The sequence below is a fragment of the Symphalangus syndactylus genome, chromosome 5 (genome assembly GCF_028878055.3).
Source record: "Symphalangus syndactylus isolate Jambi chromosome 5, NHGRI_mSymSyn1-v2.1_pri, whole genome shotgun sequence".
In the NCBI taxonomy this organism is placed as follows: Eukaryota; Metazoa; Chordata; class Mammalia; order Primates; family Hylobatidae; genus Symphalangus; species Symphalangus syndactylus.
The window spans coordinates 35,822,851-35,843,748 of NC_072427.2; the positions used below are offsets into that span (position 1 = coordinate 35,822,851).

Here is a 20,898-nt window from a genome sequence, read left to right on the forward strand (position 1 = left end):
GAACCTCAGCTTCTTTATCTGTAAAATGGGGATAACAAAGCAGCTACATCAAAAGATTAAGAGCAAAGTGGTTAATAGTTACAAATGTTTGGGGAAGAGGGAAGTATCTGGTAGGTAGTATAGGATCTATGCTGTTTTCTTGTTATATAAATAATGTCTGCCTCATTATGTCACTGTGAGCTCACGTGCACCGAGGTGCTTTCCTCAGCATACAACCTGCTGAGGAGCTGCAAATGCGTAGTATCGCCATCGAGTCAGGTGCTTGTTGGACTTGGTGCTGTCCTCTGAGCTCCCTTAACCCTGCGCCCACAGCTGTCCCCATTCTCAGAGGACACTGCAGTTGTGTCTGGTTTTGTGCTTTTCTCTCTGCTCTTCTGATGACTGGACTGGCTTCGGGAGCTGCTCTCAGAAAGGCCCGGCACATGGTTTCATGCTCTGCTGTCACCATCTTGAAATTCTTGAACATAGGCCCCAAATATGATATCACGTAGCTATTCCCACCTTGCACGATGCCCTACATGAAGTGAGCCCCCAGTAAATGTGTTAAAATGAAGCCATTCAAATAGTAAAGAAAACTTTGCTTCTGCCTTCTACATGCTCACAGGATAGTTGGGCAGATAGCTTTAGAAACTCTGAAGTGCACTAAAACCTCCACACAGTACATGGTGCAGCATTGCAGGCCCTGGCTTGGAATCAGACAAAGCTGGACGTAGAGTCCAGCATATAATGCTGAACAAATTACTTGACTTCTAGGTACCTCAGTTTCCTCAGGTGCAATCTAGAGCTAAGACCACCAACTTGGTCAATCTGGAAGGTCAGTTCTGAGGTTTCCACTGCAGGCTTTGGGGTGGAGTACGGGGAGGCCTCATCCTGCTGAGCTGGGTTTGGAGCTGGGTTTGGGCAATGGCAGTTCCTGCCTCTAAGGTTCATAAAAGGCCCCCTTTTCCAGATCTCCTGGATCTTCCAGTCTATTCTTCATTTAGCCTTCGTAGGGGTGCTTACCTGCGGACTCTGATGTGGGTTCCTGCCCACTGAAATGGGTTTTCCTTGGCTACAAAGGTATAGCCTTTTCTGCATACAAGAGTCTAATATAGGGAGGTCACTTGATGTCACGGACAGGGCCTTAGAGTGAAGAGAGGGCAGCATTAGCAAATCCACAGCTCCAGGAAGTCCCCTGATATGACACCTCGTCTAGTCTTCCCCCTCCTTATGTTCTGGGACCACACCACTCCCCAGCTTCCCAGGCCAGGCCTTTCCCACTACTTCACTCTCCTTCCGGCATCCTGGAGCTGACCTTTCTCCGTCGTGGCTCCCGAGGCATGGGCACCGGCGGGAGGGGTGGAGGTGACAGCACAGGATCAACAGCTGCCAGCCTGAGTTGAGTCCAGCAGAAAGCAGAGGGGTCCCCAAGTGATTTCCAACATGTCAAACATCCTACTGAGAACCCCCTATAGATTAGACTTCGCTCTCACAGCAGGCTTACGGAACTCCACTGTCTGAGCTCTGGGCAAAACCTAATTCATTTGGCAGACTCAGTCTTTCACGTCAGGGGGTTTATGGTGGTGAAAAATAATGAAGGGACTCTTGGCAATGAATAGTTTGGAGTAGGGTGGCCTGAACAACCTTGCTAAGAAATAAGGATTCAATTGTGACTTCTGTCTTGGGTGCCTCCAATCTCCATTCCCACCCCCACAAATATCACCTTCCTGCCTCCCTTTGGTGACCTCTTCCCTCTTGAATCATGCCCTAGGCAGGCACTCATCTGTTCTCAGGGCCATCTTCATAGGCTCTTCCCTGCAGGAGAGAAAGGATTTTGTACAAGCTCCACCTAAAAGTTATGCGGGCTTTCCAGCTTGCTCCTCCCACCTCCTTCCCGCCCATGAATCTTCCCGCAGGGTCGCCCTGAGGACAAGCAGTTTACTAACTCAAGGGAGAGCAGGGAACTCACATTCCGGGTATCAATGAAATTTATGAGTCATGGATATCATAGGACCCTGTTTTCGTTTTGACTTCATTCGCCGCTTCCTTTCTTCATATTAATTTCTCCCAACAGCCCACTTATCTTCCCTCTTGGAGCCCTGCCCACCATCGCTTTCCCTGATACATGGTATCTCTAACAGGCTAAAGCACTCAGCGATGCCATTGCTTGGGAGTTGGCTTGCTCAAGCACTCACAAGTTATACTCTGTGGCTAATCAAATGTCAAAACAATCTCCCCCGCGATTTGGAGGAGCTTGGTGACAGGAAGACATTGGCCACTGAGCCATCAGAACAGGCCACGTTTGCTTGGTGGCAGGCAGTGAGACCGGTTTCTGCCGCGTTACATTCCGGGTGGCAGCTTTCCCTGAGAAGCAGCTGCTCTGTGGTTAGTGGGGTTTGGGGTTTGGAATTTTTTTCTTCTTTTCTTTTAAAGGCAGAGAGATATTCCATGCCAAGGGTCAGCGGGGCAGGGGGTTGTCGGGGGCAGGGAGGTGGTTGAATTTTTTTCTATGACAAAATGTTGTCAGGTCTCTGAATCATAGCAGCCACAGCGGTGGTTAAAGAGAAGAGATCGCATCTAGGAGCTTGTCTCAGTTCTGCCATAGAGAACACTGGACGAGTCACAGCCACTCTGAACTTCTGTTTCCTCTTCTGGAATATGAGGAAATTGGGTTAAATGGTCCCTGTGGTTCATGAACCAGAAGATGATTCAACTTGACACCATACCTTACAATTTAAACATTTCTGTGCTTGTTATTTCATTTGATGTTCACAATAAGCCCATAAGTGAACAGGAGAGGGATTATTATCTCTATTTTATAGCAGTGAAATGAATTGTGGTGGTTATACATCCTGCCCACGACAGAGCTTAGCCTGGGTCATGGGCTGGTGTCCTTCTCCTAGCCCAAACTTGTCTCAACTCCTCATGCTCACAGGGCAGATTCCTTGAGCCGAACCACCTCCACCTTCAGCGCCACACGGGAGCTTTTGTTCAAGCCAGAATTCAGGGATCATCCTGTCCACTTCATTTTCTGCTAAAAAAAACTGATCCCCATAGAGGGAAGCAAAAGGGCCTTCCCCGGCTCACACCGCAAAGCGTCCCATTCTCCTGATGTAGAACCACTCCACTCTTCTCGTGGGTCCCATGGGAGTGAAAACGCCTGCATCTTGGGCCTGTGCTAAGGATGGATCTGTCAAAAACAGTGACACTGATAAGTTTTGGGTGCATTTGAGACACCACCACTGTGTCATCATTACCCACACTGCTGTCATGAGGTCTTGAGAAATTGTCACTGGGGTCCTCTTGGGTCTGATGTGCTAAGAGAGGTCAGGACAGGCTAATCTGTGTCTGCTCCATGCCCCCTCCACATCTCCCTGAGCCTGTGAGAGTGCCTAGCTCATTCTCCATGCTCCTAAAATCCTCCAAGTTCCACAGCCCCACCTAGACCTCAGAGTGAGTGGTTCACTTTGCTGCACTCAGGCCCACTCAGTGACAACAACAAACACAGCTTGCAGGGTCTGGCTGGCCACAGGTGCTGTCCCTTCTGCCCACCTGGCAAATGCTATCTCTTCTCTCCAGATTTAGCTTGCTGGCCGTCTCTTCCATAGGGCCCCCGAAGAGGCAAGTGCTTCCTTTTCCCACTCCCACGACTGTGCAGAAAGCCTCTGACAAAGCACTTTCACTTTCACATGGTGGCCACTGGTCTCCAAGGCTGTTCTCCTTTTAACTGGCAGCTCAGTGAAGACAGGGGCTGTACTTTGTTTCTCTCCGTATCTTCAGTGCCTAGACGCTGATGGGGCTCAGTGACCTTGGAGGGAGAGGGGATGAGCTTTCCATGCTGATCAGGAACACAGGCCTTGGCAGCAGGCTGGCCTGCGCTGAAATCTAGTTCTGCCATTAACCTACATGTCATCCAAACCTCTCTGAGCCTCAGTTTTCAAATCTACAAAATGGGAAGATTGGTACTGCAGACCTCATCAGGATGAATGGGAAAAACCATGGAAAGAGCTTAGCACATCACAGGCAGTAACCGGGAACTATTATTATTATCATTGGGGAATTCCCCAGAAGGTTCCTCTGTGAGCTCACAAGAAAGCCCCTGGGTGTCCACACCGTCTGCAGGAAGCACCCCGGGGATTGGCAGCCCTTCCCTGCCCTGCCTTCTTCTCCAGCTGCAGTCGGAAAACCCCTTTCTCAGGATGCCCCAGACAGGGCCAAGCTGCTTTCCTTCCCCTTGTTGACACAGGGAAGACCTGGCTGCCTTTAGCCTTGACTGGGCCTCCCACTCTTTGAAGTGCAAACACTGAGCTGTGTATTTTGGGCCCCTCTGAAGGGCCATTTCTGGTGAAATACCAGGTTTTGAAATACTTCACTCCTTGTTTGCATTCGGAAGCCCATACATGCTCAGGTCTCTCAAAGCCTGTGTTCAGAGAGGCTGGAGGTAACGCGGGCGACAGAATCAGACTCTAGTGGGGGAACACAGTGGCCCTCTACTCTTGGGCTGGGCCTACAGGAGCCACTGGAGGTGGAAGAGGGAGCTTGCTCTCACGGAGTCCACCTCTGGCTGGGAAGAGCAGACGAAGGCATGCAGAGGTATGTCCAGGTGAGCCCAGGGCACAGAGAGCTGGGACCAAAGGCTGGTTTGAAGAAGTCATCTCCTGAAGACCTAGCTACAGAAATACTGGAACTCAGGGCTTCTTCCAGCCCCTCCTCTGCTCTGGCACCCACCCCCACCTCTCCATCCAGGGAGTATGTAAACTTCTCATCCTGCCAAGAGCTGGGCAGGGAGGAATGACATTTATTTGAGCCTCATTGCTCTCATAGGAGCTGTCAGCCTAACAGCAGAGGTAGAGGAGGCCAGAAGGGGAGGTAGAGTTGACTTGATAGAGATCTCCATGGGTTTTCAGGAGGGTTTGGTCTGGTCTTCTAGGAGGATGAGCCGCTACGTCCTAGGTGATCATTTGGGCCAGGTATTTTACACACCCTCTTTACTTTAAGCCTCATGAGGTGGGTGGACCCATCCCCATTTCACAGATGAAGAAACCGATGCTGTAATAGAACAGACTGGGCTCCCTACCCAAAGGCCAGGACCGTGGTAGAAGCTCTTTGAGGAAAGGGCCCTGGTAAGGCTTGTCTTTCCCTCTTGGAGCTTGGTCCACTGACCTTCCCTGTCTACGAAAGCTCTTAAGAAGTGTTTGCTGAAAGGAAGCAGGGCAGGGCTTACAGAGGAGGGAGCGTGGGGGAAGCTGGCACAAAAGCATCAAGGTGAGGATGTTCAGGACCAGTTCAGAGGCTCGTGAGAAGCCGCATTTGGCCAGAGAGGGAAGAGATGGGGGAGGTAAGGACAGAGCAGCAGCAGGAGCTGACTTTAGAGGTGACTGCATCCTCCTTATACATCATGGGGTGACCAACCAGGGGCGATCTCCAAAATAGACAGCCAGCAAATAATGATGAAGCTCCGTCAGTGTGCCCGGTGCCTCAGGATCCCTCAAGGAGCATACAAAAGGCAGAGAAGTTAGCTGATTTATTTACACAGCAATCTCGTGGGTCCTATGCAGTGAAGACAAATTGACAAAAATGATGCACTAGGCTCACGTGCACTTCCCACAGAAAGGGCCATCTTTCAGGCCTCCACTTGGAGCCTGTTTACTCTTAGTTTGCACATAGTCCCAAGATGAGTGACCCAGATTCCCAGTGCCAGGCAGATTCAAACCAGAGGTAGAGGGGCAGCAGGCGGAGGTGGGATTGACTTAGAGAGTTCCTCATGGGTTTGGAGGAGGATTTGATCTGGAAGGACAAGGCACCACCTCCAGGGTGATCACTTGGGCTAGGTGTTTTACATGCCTTGTTTAAGCCTTGCACAGTGAGTGGTGCCATCCCCATTTCACAGATGAAGAAATTGATGCTAGAACAGGCTGGGCAGATGCCAGAATGGCATGGCAGGGTTAGAGAAAGGTATGTAGGCAACAAGGGGAAGGTGCTGCTGGAAGCCAGCTATGAAGAAGGGAACAGAAAAACCAAAGCAAGTTGGGGAAGAATGCTCCAAACAGAGAGCCAGCTAGGGCTGACCTACCTAGGAGGACATTGGGATGAATCGGGCTGGGCACCGTGACTCTGCTGCTGTCTAGCTAAGTGAAGTGGGCAAGTTCCTGCCACTCTGAAGCTCAGCTTTCCCATCTGAAAAGCAGGGTTAAAACCACCCGATAGTGGCAGGAATTAAAGATAAGGCAAGTGGGCCACCAGCCGAGGATCTGACTCAGGAGCAGTCACTTGCACGATGGTTGCTGAGATGATGTTACTTTTTATTATTGGGAGAAACTCAATGCACCCTAGAGCAGTAGTTCTCAGATATGTGTACACATTGGAATCATCTGGGAAGCTTTCATAAACACCTATACCTGGTTCTGCCTTCCAGAGATTCTAAACGAAATGACCTAAGGTTGGCAGGGGCATCTGGACTTTTTTTTTTAGGTTCTTGAAAAGATTTGAAAACGCAGCTAAGGTGGGCTGAGAACCACCACCCTAGAAGAAACTGCGACCCATCCAACCCGGAGGCAGATGTTGAGGGTCCCATCATAGTTGCTGGGAAGGGGCCAAACCTCTTCTGGGTACCCAGGGTCTGAAAGCAGAGGAACATACTTTAGAAAGCCTTCTGTCAAACTGGTTAATTTCTTTTAAGCTTTGGCTCTTAAGGGACTGAAGTTCAATTATCTGGAAAACTCACTTATGTGGAACTCCTCACTCCCTAATGGCACTGGCTAAATGAGGTGTTACGATTCTATAGATTCTCAAATTACAGTCTTTGTGCTTCTTCACCCGAAAAGAAATTATCCAGAGGCTCACACCCTGCCTGCCCTGCCTCCTTAGGCAGCTGGGCCATGGTTAAAGCTTGTCTTGGGGAAGGGCTCCCCGGCACTGTGGGAAGATTTTAGCTTCATGCTCCAGCCAGCCAAAGTGACATGCCCACTCCCATGTTGGCTGAGCTCTGCAAGGCTGTTAGTCCATTTCCACATGAAACAGCAAGCCTATAACCACATGCTGACACTGGGACAGTCACCCTCATCACCCATCCTGCAGAACATGGCCCTATGTGAGTCGTTTGAATGTTTCTTTTGTTTTTGTTTTTGTTTTTTAAATAAAGAATAAAAAGAGGCCGGGTGTGGTGGCTTACACCTGTATTCCCAATAATTTGGGAGGCTGAGGCGAGCAGATCACTTAGGGTCAGGAGTTTGAGACCAGCCTGGCCAACATGGTGAAACCCCGTCTCTACTAAAAATACAAAGAATTAGCCGAGCATGGTGGCTGGCACTTGTAGTCCCGACTACTGGGGAGGCCGAGGCAGGAGAATCACTTCAACTCGGGAGGTAGAGGTTGCAGTGAGCCAAGATGGTACCACTGTACTCCAGCCTGGGTGACAGAGCAAGACCCTGTCTCAAAAAGAAAAAAAAAATTTTGTTTCGTTTGTTTTGTTAGCCATTTTTTTTTTAATCAGGGGAGTGGGAAGAAGAAAACAAAAGGCACTTTGATTATTAAAAATGTCTATTTGGTCTGGGCACGGTGGCTCAGGCCTATAATCCCAGCACTTTGGGAGGCTGAAGCAGAGGATCACTTGAGGCCAGGAGTTTGAGATCAGCCTAGGCAAAATAGTGAGACCCCATCTCTACAAAAAATACAAAAATTAAAGTTAGCCAAGCATAGTGGCATGTGTCTGTAGTCCCAGCTACTCTGGAGGCTGAGGTAGGAGCATTGCTTAAGCCTGGGAGACAGAGGCTGCAGCGAGTCATGATCGCACCACTGCACTCCAGCCTGTGTGACAGAGCAAAACCCTGTCTCAAAAAAAAAAAAAAAAAAAGTATCTCATTTTGTTCTTAAGGACCCCACACAAGCAAAACTCAGAGATGGAACATTTATCCATGAGTTTTCATGACACAAATAAGAGAAAGAGAAGAGAAAGAAGGGGCCATGTCCCAGGAGCCCTTGCAACTGTCATCATTAGCTCTGTCCTTGTTTGTGTTTTTATTGCCTGTCTTCCCCCTGGAAAAGAAGCCATAGGACAGAAGGGGCCTTGTCCCTTTTGTTTATTGCTCTGCCTCCCAGGCCAACAACATTGCCTTGCCAATAGTAAGTATGCAATAAACATTTGTAGAGTAAAAATGATTTCGAACTCAGTTTTGAATCAAAGTTCTAGGACATACTACTTACCTGCTGTCTGAATCTGCTAGGGTTGCCGTAACAAAGTACCACAAACTGAGTTGCTTCAATAACAGAAATTATTATTTCTGGCCTCGCAGTTCTGGAGGCCAGAAGTCTTCGCATGGTGGCCACCGGTCTCAGAGGCTGTTTTCCTTTTAACTGGCAGCTCAGTGAAGACAGGAGCTGTATTTTGCTTCTCTCAGTATCTTTAGTGCCTGGACCCTGGTGGGGCTCAGTGACCTTGGAGGGAGAGGGGACGAGCTTTACGTGCTGATCAGGAGCACGGGCCTTGGCACCAGGCTGGCCTGTGCTGAAATCCAGCTCTACCATTTACTAACGTCATCCAAACCTCTCTAAGCCTCCGTTTTCAAATATACAAAATGGGAACATTGGTACTACAGACCTCATCAGAGGTCTGAGATCAAGATGTCAGCAGGGTTGGTTCCTTCTGAGGCTGAGAAGGAGAACCTGTTTCTTGCCTCTGCCCTCACTTCTGGGGGTTTGCGGGCAATTTTTGGCATTTGTCGGCTTGTAGAAGCATCATCTCAATCTCTGCCACTGTCTTCACATGATGTTCTCCCTCTGTGTCTAGGTCCACCTTTCTCCTTTTTTATAAGGGCACCAGTGCATACATTTAGGATTCACTCTAAGGACCTCATTTTAACTTGATTACCTCTGAAAAGACACTGTATCTGAAAAAGGTCACATGCTAAGATACTGAGGGTTAGGGGTCCAATGCTTGAATGTTTAGAAGACAAAGCTCAACCCATCATACCTGCTGATTAGTTTATTCATTAGGCTGGGCACAGTGGCTCACGCCTATAATCCCAGCAATTTGGAAGGCCGAGGTGGGAGGATCACTTGAGCCTGGGTGGTGGAAGCTACAGTGAGCTATGATCACACCACTGCACTCCAGCCTGGGTGACAGAGTGAGACCCTGTCTCAAAAAAAAAAAAAAAGACATAAACAATTATTAATTGATTAAATTAATGAATTAAATCCACTCTTATCACAACATGTAGCAGGTATCCCCTATCTGCTAACTTGTTAATTAAACACTGGGAGATTATAAAGATGTTCAAAAAAGGTCCCTACCTCCACAGAGCCTGGGGAATCTGATTTGACTGGGATGGGAAGAAAGAACCAGCACTGGAATTTTTTAAATCAGCAGTTCTCATAGTTAGCTGCACATTGGAATTACCTGGAGAGCCTCAAAAACTGCTGCTGCCTGATGCCACACCCCGAGATCCTGATCTAACTGATCTGAGGTAAGACCTGGGAGTCGGGAGTTTTATTTATTTATTTAGCAACAGAGTCTCACTCCGTTGCCCAGGCTGGAGTGCAGTGGCTCTTGGTTCACTGTAGCCTCAAATGCCGAGGCTCATCATCACACCCAGCTTTTTAAAAATTTTTATAAAGACAGGGTCTTGGGACTCCAGTTGGTCTCCAGGCTTAAGTGATCCTCCCACCTTGGCCTCCCAAAGTAACGGAATTCCAGGTGTGAGCCACCGCATTTAGCCAATATGGGCAGTTTTAAATGCTTCCTATGGGAGCCAGACACATAGTCAGGACTGAGAATGCTGCTCTGAGGGGCAGATGCTGGAGTGATTCATGGAGGAGCAAAGGGCAGATGGTGAGAAGGAGAACTAGGAGATCCTCTCAGCCTCAGAAGGCCAGGAAAGGGGATAAGTACTGTGAGGACATCAGAAGGGGGTGGCACTAAGAGGTCACTGGGCAGTGATGTGCTAGAGCCAGCTCCCACCTGTCCAAGAAAGCTGCTCCTCTGCATCTCTTCCCAACTCTGTGTTCAGTGGCTTCACTTGAGTAGCTTAGGATCAGCCATGATGAGATGATGAGTACCACAAAAAATCGGCAAATGCTGCCAATCAGGATACAAGTGAGTCTTTCCTCCCAGAGAGCCCGTTGTTAAACATTCACCAATATACCACTGACTTAGGGCTTGAACGCCAGCTGGGCAGAGTTTGCAGGGCTGGGGCAAGCTGTGTGGAAGCAAGCCAGGTTGTAGAGGCTTCCATTAGGAACTGAAAAGAGAGTCACAGGCTGGGGACGAGAAATTTCCATCTGAGGTCAGACTTTTAATCCATGTGTCTTCTATTCCAGGATGGGCTCCATCCCGAGGGTTCCAGATTTCCTGGCTGGAAATACGTCTTCCATGCCCCCGAGCCTTTGCCCTCCCTCCATGTGAGCAGCTTTACAGCCTCCAACCCCTGCTGCCCACAGCAAACCAGAGCTGCAAACACTGATTGGCCCTCACTCTGCACAGGCCCTGGAGGGACCCCAGAAGCTGTGAAACCTGGTCCCAGCCCTCAAGGCCTCCACTCACTGAACACTGAAGGCGAAAAGTTAAATGACCATGATAGAGATGAGTGAGAGGTTAAGTCAGAAATGAGAGACTGTCGCAGCCCAGAATTGTCAAATGGATGTGCCAACGATACATGCTGCAAATGTCGGCAGCCCTGAAGCAGAGGTGGTCTTCACTGAGGGTCAGTTAGCGTTGGCAAGTGGGCAGAAAGAAGGTGTCAGCTGCTGAGTTGTCTATGGCCATCTCATAAGGGGAGGACTGGGGTCTGCATTATTTTATTCCCACAAAGACAAGGACATTTCTTTTTATGTTGAGACAGGATCTTGTTCTGCTGCCCAGGCTGGAGTGCAGTGACACAATCACGGCTCACTGCAACTTCAACCTCCCGGGCTCAAGTGATCCTTTTGCCTCAGCCTCCCAAGCAGCTGGGACTACAGGTGTGCGCCACCACACCTGATTGATTGATTGATTGATTGATTGATTGATTGAGATGGGGTCTCACTCTGTGGCCCAGGCTGGTCTCAAACTCCTGGCTTCAAGCAATCCTCCAGCCTTGGCCTCCCAGAGTATTGGGATTACAGAGCTATTGCACCCAGCACTCCCAAAGCCATTTCTATGTTGGTTTATACTTATTGTCCAGGCCTTTTTTGCATTTCCCAAGAGCCCCTGCTGTAAGCTCCTGCCAGATCCTCTGGGATGCGCTGGATGCTCTGGTTGTAGCAGAGAGCCAGCCTCCTTGGAGTCCCTGATGAACCCTGCCCAGTCCTTCCCAAGCCTCTCCTCCCTACCTCCCACACACGTTCCGCTTTAATCAGCAATCCTCTCTCCTTGCAAACTCCTGGCTGGGCAATGGTAGATGAGCTCATCTGGTCAGTTCCAGCTGGCTTCCACACCAATCCATTTGAAGCACTAGCACAGGAGAAACGAAGATAGGTGCTACATTTAGGGGAGGCATTAATAAACCAGGATGGGTCCAGGAGCCAGTGATCAAGCTATACCCCAAAAGCCAAGTCACAGGGGGAGGCCCAGGGACCAGGCATCATTTGGTCTGGTGAGAGTCTGACCCGAAGAGCTTACTTTGGAAACTGGCAGAGCCACCACATGGATGTGGAATTCATCTTTTGCACGGCCATGAAGGCTGAATTTCACCAAAGAGAGGAGTATCCATAAAGCAGAAACAGCCCAGTTCCAGAGCTGTCCAGCCTGCTGCCTGCAGAGGCCTCTAAAGTTGGCAAAAAGCAAAGGCCAGCCTAATCCCCATTCGCCGGACACCAGTCAGGGAGGGCCACCTTTAAAATTACCACTGCTAACACACAGGGCAGTGCCCCCAAGACCACAGGCCACTCCACCCTCAGCAACTAATAGGGGCTAAAGTTCCTAGGAGGGGCGTCAAAGGTAGCATTCTCTCTCTGTTTACATCCGCTGATGCTAGAACCTGATGCACTTCTTCCCCTCTCCTGGCCCTGAGACGTAAGACATCTCTGAAGCATGGTGCCAGAAAAGGCCATGCCAAAATGTAAACGATCAATAACAGTGAGATCAGCATTGAGGCTGGGAAGAAACATAACTCTGGACCAATGCCTTGAGCTACAGAGAAAAACTTCCTAGGTGTAATACCAGGCAAGGCCAAGCTGCACGTGGGGACTAGCCATCATGGAGCTCGATGCCAAGTCCTGTACTGAGGGCTGGACCTCTTCTATCTCATTGGATATTCCTTCTCAGAGGGTCACTGCATATTCCTCACAAACCTAGCTGGAGGCAGGGGTCAGGCCGGCCATGGAGGTGGGAAAGCAAATCTTTTAAAAGATACCTTTCCGTACTCTCTCCTCTATGAAATAGCATTTTACATTATTAAATAGAATACCACACTGGAGCAGATCTTGCAGAAAGATAAAATAGAGAGTGGACTCAGCCCTATCACAGAAGGATCAGGGGCCCTTGTAGGTTGCATCTTCTCCGATGTTTGTTTTTCAAGTCGTTATATACTTAACAGAGGGAGAGACAAAAAGCCACTGTTCCAAGCCATTGCTGATTAAGTATCAATCAGAAATTAAGACAGAGCAAGTCTGAAATTGTAATGGTCTATGTACACGTCATATATATATATATATTTGTAATATCCATATGTACGTATATATTTATAAATCTGCCTGCCAGGAAGCTAAGCAACTGAAGCATGTGCTTAAATAGAGGTCACCTGGCGACCCTGGCACTCAGATGGGGATCACGCTTCTTGTCTTACAGGTGAGAAACTGGTGCTGTCAGAGAGCGTATGAGGGGCCCAAAGTCACACTGCCTCTGGGTGTGTGCATGTGGAGCCAGGATTTGATCCTGGGCAGAACAAACCCCAAGTGGTAAGTGCCACTCCTTCCCTCCTACTATCACACCTCCCCAGTGCAGGCAGAGGAATTACATGCAACATGCAAATGCCTTCCCTTCTCCTAGTTGGCAGGGGCCTGGGCTTTTTCCTTGTCAGCGCGGTGGTGGGTTCTGGGTCAGACACTGCAACTCACACTTGCTGAGCATTTCCTATGTTCATAGTTCTAACTTCCATGTGTCACGTTATTTAATCATCACAGCCACCAGGTGCAGTCGATCACATGATGACCCCCATTTTACTGATGAGAAAACTGGGACCTAGAGAGGTTGAGTAACCTGTCCAAGACACCTGGATGATAAGCCGGACCCAGCCGACAAGCCCAGCCAGTTTGATGCCAGAATCCTCTTACCTGACCTCTGTGCCTGCCATCCCAGCTGCTAGAGTGAAGGGCCAGCCTTTCCTCACTGCAGGATGGACCCCAGGCCTCTCTCTGGGTTTCCAGATCCTACTCTGAAGATGAGGAGATGACATTTAGCACCAGCCCTCTCTAATTGGCTCTAAGAGGAATCGGTGTTCCCTGATGGTTCAGAAGTCAAAAGGGTTAACTGTAGCTTTATTCCCCTTTCAAAGGAAATAAAGCAGAAGTCCTATTTGGGGATAGGCCCTATGCCTGAGTCACTTTGGCACTTAATTGCTATTATTTAATTGCTGTATTGGGGAGGACAAAGTGATCTACTGCAAAGTTATTAGCAAATTCTAGTTTTAAGGAAATAATTACTGAATTCTCCCTCCCTGGGTTGAGTAATTCCTTCCAAGATGCTCAGTGACATTAAGCATTTTCACTAGGGCCGCTAGCAGCTCTGTAATATGCAAATAAAGTAACTCTGTAATTACCAATAAAATGCTTACTGAAGTGACAAATTTTTACTCAGCAGCGAGTTGGGGGAAAAAATGGCATCATTGGTTTTTTAAGGATCCTTTAACCTTGTTAGTTGGCATTCATTTCCGTGCTGTTTTATGGTCATTTAAAAAGACAACGGAGCCAGCACGCCTGCCTTGATGGGGAGAAGCCCTCCTGGGAGCTCCCTCTTCCAACCAGCCTTGCCCATTGTGTGGAGGCTCGGATGAGCCAATCTGGGTGCTGGGGAATTGTAAGCACATGGCAGACCTGCCCTGAGGGTCTCTGCGTGTGCTGGGAGTTTGGCTTTCAACTGGGTTCAGGGCTGATCTTTCCAGATGGACAAATAGAGAGTGACCTCTCGGCCAGAAGTAGCTGCCAGAGTGATCCTTCTGAAAGCCCAAGGATGGCTGTGTTGCTCCCTGTTTTAAACTCTCCCTTGTGCTTTAGGGGTAACAGCATCAAGTCCTGTCATTTCAGGCTCTCAAGGCCTTTCACAGCCAGCCAGCCAGTCAGGGCACTGAGCACAATAAGGCACAATAATGGCCCAAGCTACCTCTTCGCCAAGGTCATCCATGCCTCCCCATGCAAGCTTGATTTCTCTATCTGTAAAATTGTGTATCGGTCAGCATAGACTGGATTATGCAGCAGTAACAAGCAAGTCCAAAAAATCTCAGTGGCATAAAACAATCAAAATGTATTTCTTGCTCATGCTACATGTTCATCATGGGTTAGTAGGAGTTTCTGCTCATCCTACTCACTTAGCAAAAAGAAGGCTGACGTAGCCATTATCGCAAACATTGCTGGCCTGTCACTATTCTGGAAGGAACATGAAATGTTATCCAATCTGGAACGATGTGTTACTTCATTTCACAAGGCATCGGCCAGAACTATTCACATGGCTCCACCTGACCAACCACAAAGGGGTCAGGAAGTAAAATTCTACGTTGTACTCAGAAGAAAGAGAACCAGAGGTATAGGATGACAGCACTAATGACCACCATAAATGGGGATTTTTTTTTTGAGACAGGATCTCACTCTGTCACTCAGGGCAGAGTGCAGTGGCATGATCACAGCTCACTGCAGCCTCTGTCTCTTGGACTCAAGGGATCCTCCTGCCTCAGCCTCCAGAGCAGCTGGGACTGCAGGCACACACCGCCATGCCCAGCTAATTATTTTTCTATTTTTTAGTAGAGATGGGATCTCTTTATGTTGCCCAGGCTATTCTCAAACTCCTGGGCTCAAGTGATCCTCCCACTTGTGTCTCTCAAAGTGCTGGGATTACAGGTGTGAATCACCACACCCAGCCCACAAATGGGGATTTTAAAAATTGTATAAGAATGATCTTCTGAGGGTTGTTGTGAGAGCTGAGTGTGATCACACTTGTAGAGAGCTTAGCACGATGCCTGGCACATGGTAAGTGCTGAGCCAATACTACCTAGTAATAGGTGCTCCATATCTTCTACGTGCTTATTGGCTCTCTCTCTCTCTGGATCACTATAAATTGTGGGGATCAGAGAAAGCTTTCAAAGAAAAGTTACCATTGAACAAAGTCTGGATGACGCTGCAATATCAGGAGATGACTCTCTGAAAGGAGGAAGGGCGTGAGCAAAGGCAGGGAGGTCAGACGGTAGGATGCACAGGGACAGCTCTGGGAGATGAGCTTCACTGGAGTAGAGTTTTTCAGAATAGTCCTACATTCAATAGATAAATCTCAAAGAATGAGAAAAGGGGTCTTTATTCTGAAGCTTGAGTTGGCAGAAACAATTCACATATCAGGAAAATTCCTTTGATGTGCCCTGCATTTAATTCTTGGCTCAGAAAAATGCCTCTGGAAAATAAGGTTGGCATTAGATCATCTTAACCCTTGATCTAAAATGCAGATCCCAGCTGAGAAGCTAGGCCTCCTGACTCCAAGCCCAGAGGCCACTCCACAGCCCTAGGAAAATCCCCGTGCAGTGGCTGACCTGGTTTTTTCACCTTGTTGCCAAAGGCTCCATTTCTGGGTGACCACAGTTGCCCCCGGGGATAAGTCTTCTCTCCTATTTGCATTGGTAACTGCTCAAAGTCCCACCAAGACCTTGGAAACGTGCCACCCACATCGTCTCACACTGGCCCAATTGTTTGTGGCAAATGCCTCCCTTTTGAACTCTGGACCTTCTGGAGGAAGCGGTTTCAATAGGAATAACTCCCAGCTCTCCCCGGCCTTGCCATCTGGACGTCTGGAATGGATCTTCCAGGATACATGGCTCTTTTGAAGGAAACAAATTCAATTGGTGATTGTGTTCCCATTTAATATGCCTAAGGAGTGGTCCTGTACTGTTGCTAGTACATTTTTTTTCATTCAACAAACACTTATTGATTTCCTACTGCAAATTAGACACTGGGCTGGGTGTGGGGGTAGGGAGGTGGAGAGAGTGGACGCTTTTTAAAAATTGCCTTTGACCCAATAGAATAAGAAACACAATAGAGATAGGCACAAAAATCTATGGGAGCCCAGCAAAAGGGACAGTAAATTGTACCTGGCAAGTACAGAAGGCTCAGAAAGGAGACTGGGCCACCAGGCGCTGAAGAGAATGACCCTGCAGAAATTTAGGGGGATCCTACACTTATTCCAAAGAGGAGGCTCACAATAGTCCTGGACAAATTTAGGATGCACACAATGAAACATGAATCCACTGAACAGACATTTTAATGTGGGACCTGCTGCTTCTCAGGCACTGAGCTGGATGACTGAGATCTCCCAAAAGGAATGAGGCATAGCCCCTGCCCTCAAATTGCTTACTGTTTGGTTATGCAGGTTAAGGTCTGAGCACTGATTATTCTACCACACAGCCCAACTGGAGCATTCACATTGCCTTAGAAACCCTACTAAAGTTCTTCCAAGTGGAAATAGCAAAATATTCTCAGGAACCAGGGGGACCCAGGGCAGGCTTGCTGGAGGAGGTGGCAGAACTGGGCTCTGAGAGAGACGGAGTGGTGGGGAGCAGGGAGGCAGGGGCAGTGGCACACACAGGCAGGGTGACCACAGAGCCAAGTCACAGGCACAGCCACACACACACATGTGTCCCAACTGGAAGGAAGATCTGTCTGAAATGACGGGGGAAAGCTGGGGTGGTGGGGTGAGGAGACAGGGTGTGGGCCTGAGGTCACCAATGTCGTCACCACCTTTTGTTTGGCCTTTTGTTTGGTTCTTTCTCTGGATCCCACCTTTCAGCGGGCTTTTTCTTCTGAATAGACCACTTCTATTAAGCAATGATCTGTGTGTTTTCCCACAGAATAACCAGTGTTGGCTCAGTTATTATTATTCTAGCCAAAAAGAAAAAGAACGTTTTCTGAAAAGTTCACTCTGGTGCTCCGGACTCTTCCATGGCTCCCCATTACCCTCAGAATAATGTCCAGCATGCAAGGCCATTGACTGCCTAGCCCCTCAGCTCTCTGCTAGGCCTTGCTGAAGTACTTGTGGTTCTCCAGACCTGCATATGTGCCCCTCTCCACAAGGAAGCTTCTCTTCCCAACCTCTGTATCTTCTCTTCTCTCTGGGCTCAAACCTTAATGCTTCCTCCAGGCAGTGTTGCTGACCCACAGATACAGGCTCATTGCTGAGCTCTGATCACTCTGTGTGGTCATGGTTCATTTGCTTGTCTGTCTCCCTCAGGGGGCTGTAAACACCCGGCACGTGGGGACTCGCATTCAACCTCCAGTGGCCAGCACTGTGGAATATAGAAAAACTCAATAAAGTTTGAGTAGTGAGCAAGTGAGCACATGAGTGAATGTGATGTGTCATTTCTGGTTGACTATGGAGTCATATCACAGAAGAAGGTACCAGGCATTCACCAAGCTTCGGAAAGGCGTGGAAAGAACCTATAGATTACACGCGAAACTATCCTCACAGCTGCCAGACCACAGACACCTGGCACAGGCACTGGGGAGACAGTGGGGATTTTGTGCATGGGAGGGATAAGACTTTTCCAGCCATATCTGGTTAGATAATTTGCCCAAATCACACTTCTTGTGAGAAGCAGGGTTGAGATGCCCCAAGTCTCTTGGGTTTGTAGGCTTCTGCTCTCTGCAGGGCCCCAGGAGATGCTGGCTGCTGAGGGAAGGAGGAATCCCCCCAGGCAGAGGTTACCTTGTGCCCCTCTGGGGTTTGCCCACCCTGGGGCTCTACCCTAGAATGCTCCCCTAGCACCCCCCTCCCCATGCCATCCCTTAACCAGCTAGCTCCTCCCACCCTTCAGCAAATACACCCTGCCTGAGGGATCTGTTCATATCTGGTTAGCCCTTCTGCACTCCCTGTCCCAGTCAAGAGGGCTGGGCAGACAGTGGAAGCACCAGCGAGGTGGTACTCACTTCTCTCGTGGGTGCTTTTCCCATCCTCTCTCTCTCTCAATATTTCTACCTTCTGGGCACAGACAGGAGGCAGGATCAGTATTTCTGATTCCTCATGAGATGATGTCCTTCTGATCCCTCCCACGTTCCAAACCCCATCCCTTACATTGTCGCCACCAACAGCAAGTATTAATTGTGCACCTATGGTGTGCCAGCCACTGGGGACCCAGACACACCCTAAACTCAGTCCCCGATTTTGACGGGTTTGAAGAGAGGACATGAAGGATGACACTGTCATTAAATAACTTGCATAGGAGTCCCAAGTAGGTTGGGGGGCAAAGGGGTCCCTGGTACTGAAATTTAGAGGGTACCAAAAATGTTAAAGAATGACATTTATTTATTTATTTATTTATTCTTTTATTGATTTTGAGATGGAGTCTCACTCTGTCACCCAGACTGGAGTGCAGTGGTGCAATCTTGGCTCACTGTAACCTCTGCCTCCTGAGTTCAAGAGATTCTCATGCCTCAGCCTCCCAAGTAGCTGGTAGCTGGGATTACAGGTGCCTGCCATGACACCCAGTTAATTTTTGTGGGGCTTTTTCTTTTTTTTTTTTTTTTTTTTTGTAGAGATGGGGTTTCACCATGTTGGCCAGGCTGGTCTCGAACTCCAGGCTAGTCTCCAATTCCTGACTTCAAGTGATCCTCCCATCTCGGCCTCCCAAATTGCCAGGACTGCAGGCGTGAGCCACTGCGCCTGGCCAGAAATGACTTTTAAACATTGAACACATTTCTCAGCCCTCATTTTTAGCTCCCATGCCAGTCTGTGGAGAGGACAGAGTAGGTGACAAGTTGGCCGGAGGCAACCTCCCTCCCATTCCATGTAGCCATGGACCCAAGGGTGCAACTCGTGCTTAGTGTCCCAGGCTCCTACACTGTTGGCTGTGGCTACCACTGAGCTCAACGGTGAGCTGCTCGGTATATGCATATACAGCTCATCGCAGAACCGTACTTAATCATCCTGAGAGGCAGGCAGGATCTCCCTGCTTTAGCTTGAGTGTTTGTCCAAGTGAGTGGAGCAGCAGAGATTTGTTTCCAGGTCTGAGAGACCCTGAAGCTGGGGCTGTGGCGTCCACTGTCTAGTTTTGACCCTCACAGCGGTCCAGCTGGGGAGGCTGAGCAGATGGACATATTCTCACCTAGCAACTCATAGATGGGGTTCTCCACTGTTAAAAACAGACAATATCACCATTTTCAGGGAATTTCAAGGGCTTGCAAAGACAGACATCCATCCCTTGTTGACCAGCCACGCAACACCATGGATAGTGGTTGCTTTGTGGGCAAAACCCCTGGCCTTGGGGCTAAGGATAAGGAGGGGCAAAGGAAGAAGAAGAGTCCCTATTTTCCTCTCAGTCCCCACCTTGCCTCTCCCTACTTCTAACCCTCCCCCACTCCAACCCACCACTAGCCACACTCATTCATTCATTCATCCATTCGCTCCTAATGAGCACCACTCTGTGCCAGATACTTACCTAGCTCAATCCTCAACATCAAGGAGCACTTTGTTATTATCTCCACTCCAAGGAAAAGAAAACGGAGGATTAGAGGTTAATTATCATCCAAGGTAGTGCAATTAGCAGGGGATGGGATTCCAACTTAGGGTACTGTTGTGAAGTTCTTTGAGCCATATTCCCACAGGAGGGCTCCCATCTGCTCCTGCCCTCAGTTATTCAGCCGTCCTAACAGGAAACGAGCCTGGGAGCTAGGTGAGCTTGGTATCCGTTAGGAGAAGTTTCCAGAATGCAGGGCTCCTCTTTTTCCTCCTCAGGCTTTTGCCAGCCCCACATCCCTGAGGGAAGTCCCTCGGCCTCGCTTGGGTTCCCCCTTTCTGGCCCAAGAACACTTACTGGAGCAGGCCAGAGAGGACTAATTAACAGTCTGCAGAGGGCTTTGAAGATGAAAAGCAGCCTTCAAGTGGCAGCCTATTATCCCTAAGCTTCACATAAGAAATAATGAAATTCCAGGTTCCAAATGGAGAGGAAAAAGTCTTTAACAAGGTGATAAAGGGAGGCAGTTTAGGGCCAGGTAGAGGGGAGGGTGGTGAGTTCATTCTCACCTTTCCCGTGCAAGCCCCAATAGGCCCTGGGCTAAAAGTGTGGGGTCTGGGTCAGCCGCTGCTCCAGGCAACAACCTGCATCCTGGAGGAGGGAGAGCCAGCTTCCCACAGGATCCAGAGGCAGGTGGTAGAGTTGGAAGGGGCAGTTCTAGGAAGGAGGAGCCCTGGGTTCTAGTCCCGGCACTGTCACTGACCTGATTCCTGACCCTGGAGGGCTCCTGCCGTCTCTGGACTCAGTTGACCCAAGAATTGACCTACGGAGTCCCAGCCCCACCCCCACATATGGATGTCCCTTGAGCATGGGGGCTTGGCTTCGCTTCCACTGTGTTCCAGGCATGAAGTACCAAGCCCAGTACCAAGCAAGGGATCAGTAACTTTGCTGATGAGCAGCTGACTCTGGTGCTGATTCTCTGGAGTTCTAGGACTCTAAGTGTTCATTCTGTCCTAGAGTAAAACAGCAGAGAAGGAACAGTCCTCCCTGTGTCCTCAGGGAGTTTCCTGACTAGCTGGGCAGCCGAGAATAACTTACACACACACACACACTTGCACCCCATTAATGGGTGCCCTGGGGGCAGGGATCAGTCCCACTCACTGCTGGGCCTCCAGGGCCTGCCAAAGGGGCAAAGTCACACTCAGACATAAACTCTTGGTTTTAGCAATCCAATAAACAGTCATGAAACTAAATGGGGAAAGCTATTAGATTGAAGGGATTTGAGGGAAAGTCCCATCAAAAAGTAAAA

At 49.0% G+C, this 20,898-nt stretch overlaps 1 long non-coding RNA gene across 1 annotated transcript; it reads left to right on the forward strand.

The window, feature by feature from the left end:
- Positions 1-4,279: 4,279 nt before the first annotated feature.
- Positions 4,280-13,730, forward strand: LOC134736781 (uncharacterized). The gene is made up of 4 exons (XR_010121030.1): positions 4,280-4,572; positions 10,294-10,676; positions 12,740-12,849; positions 13,075-13,730. It is a non-coding gene; the product is annotated as an uncharacterized lncRNA (long non-coding RNA).
- The last annotated feature ends 7,168 nt before the right edge of the window (positions 13,731-20,898 follow it).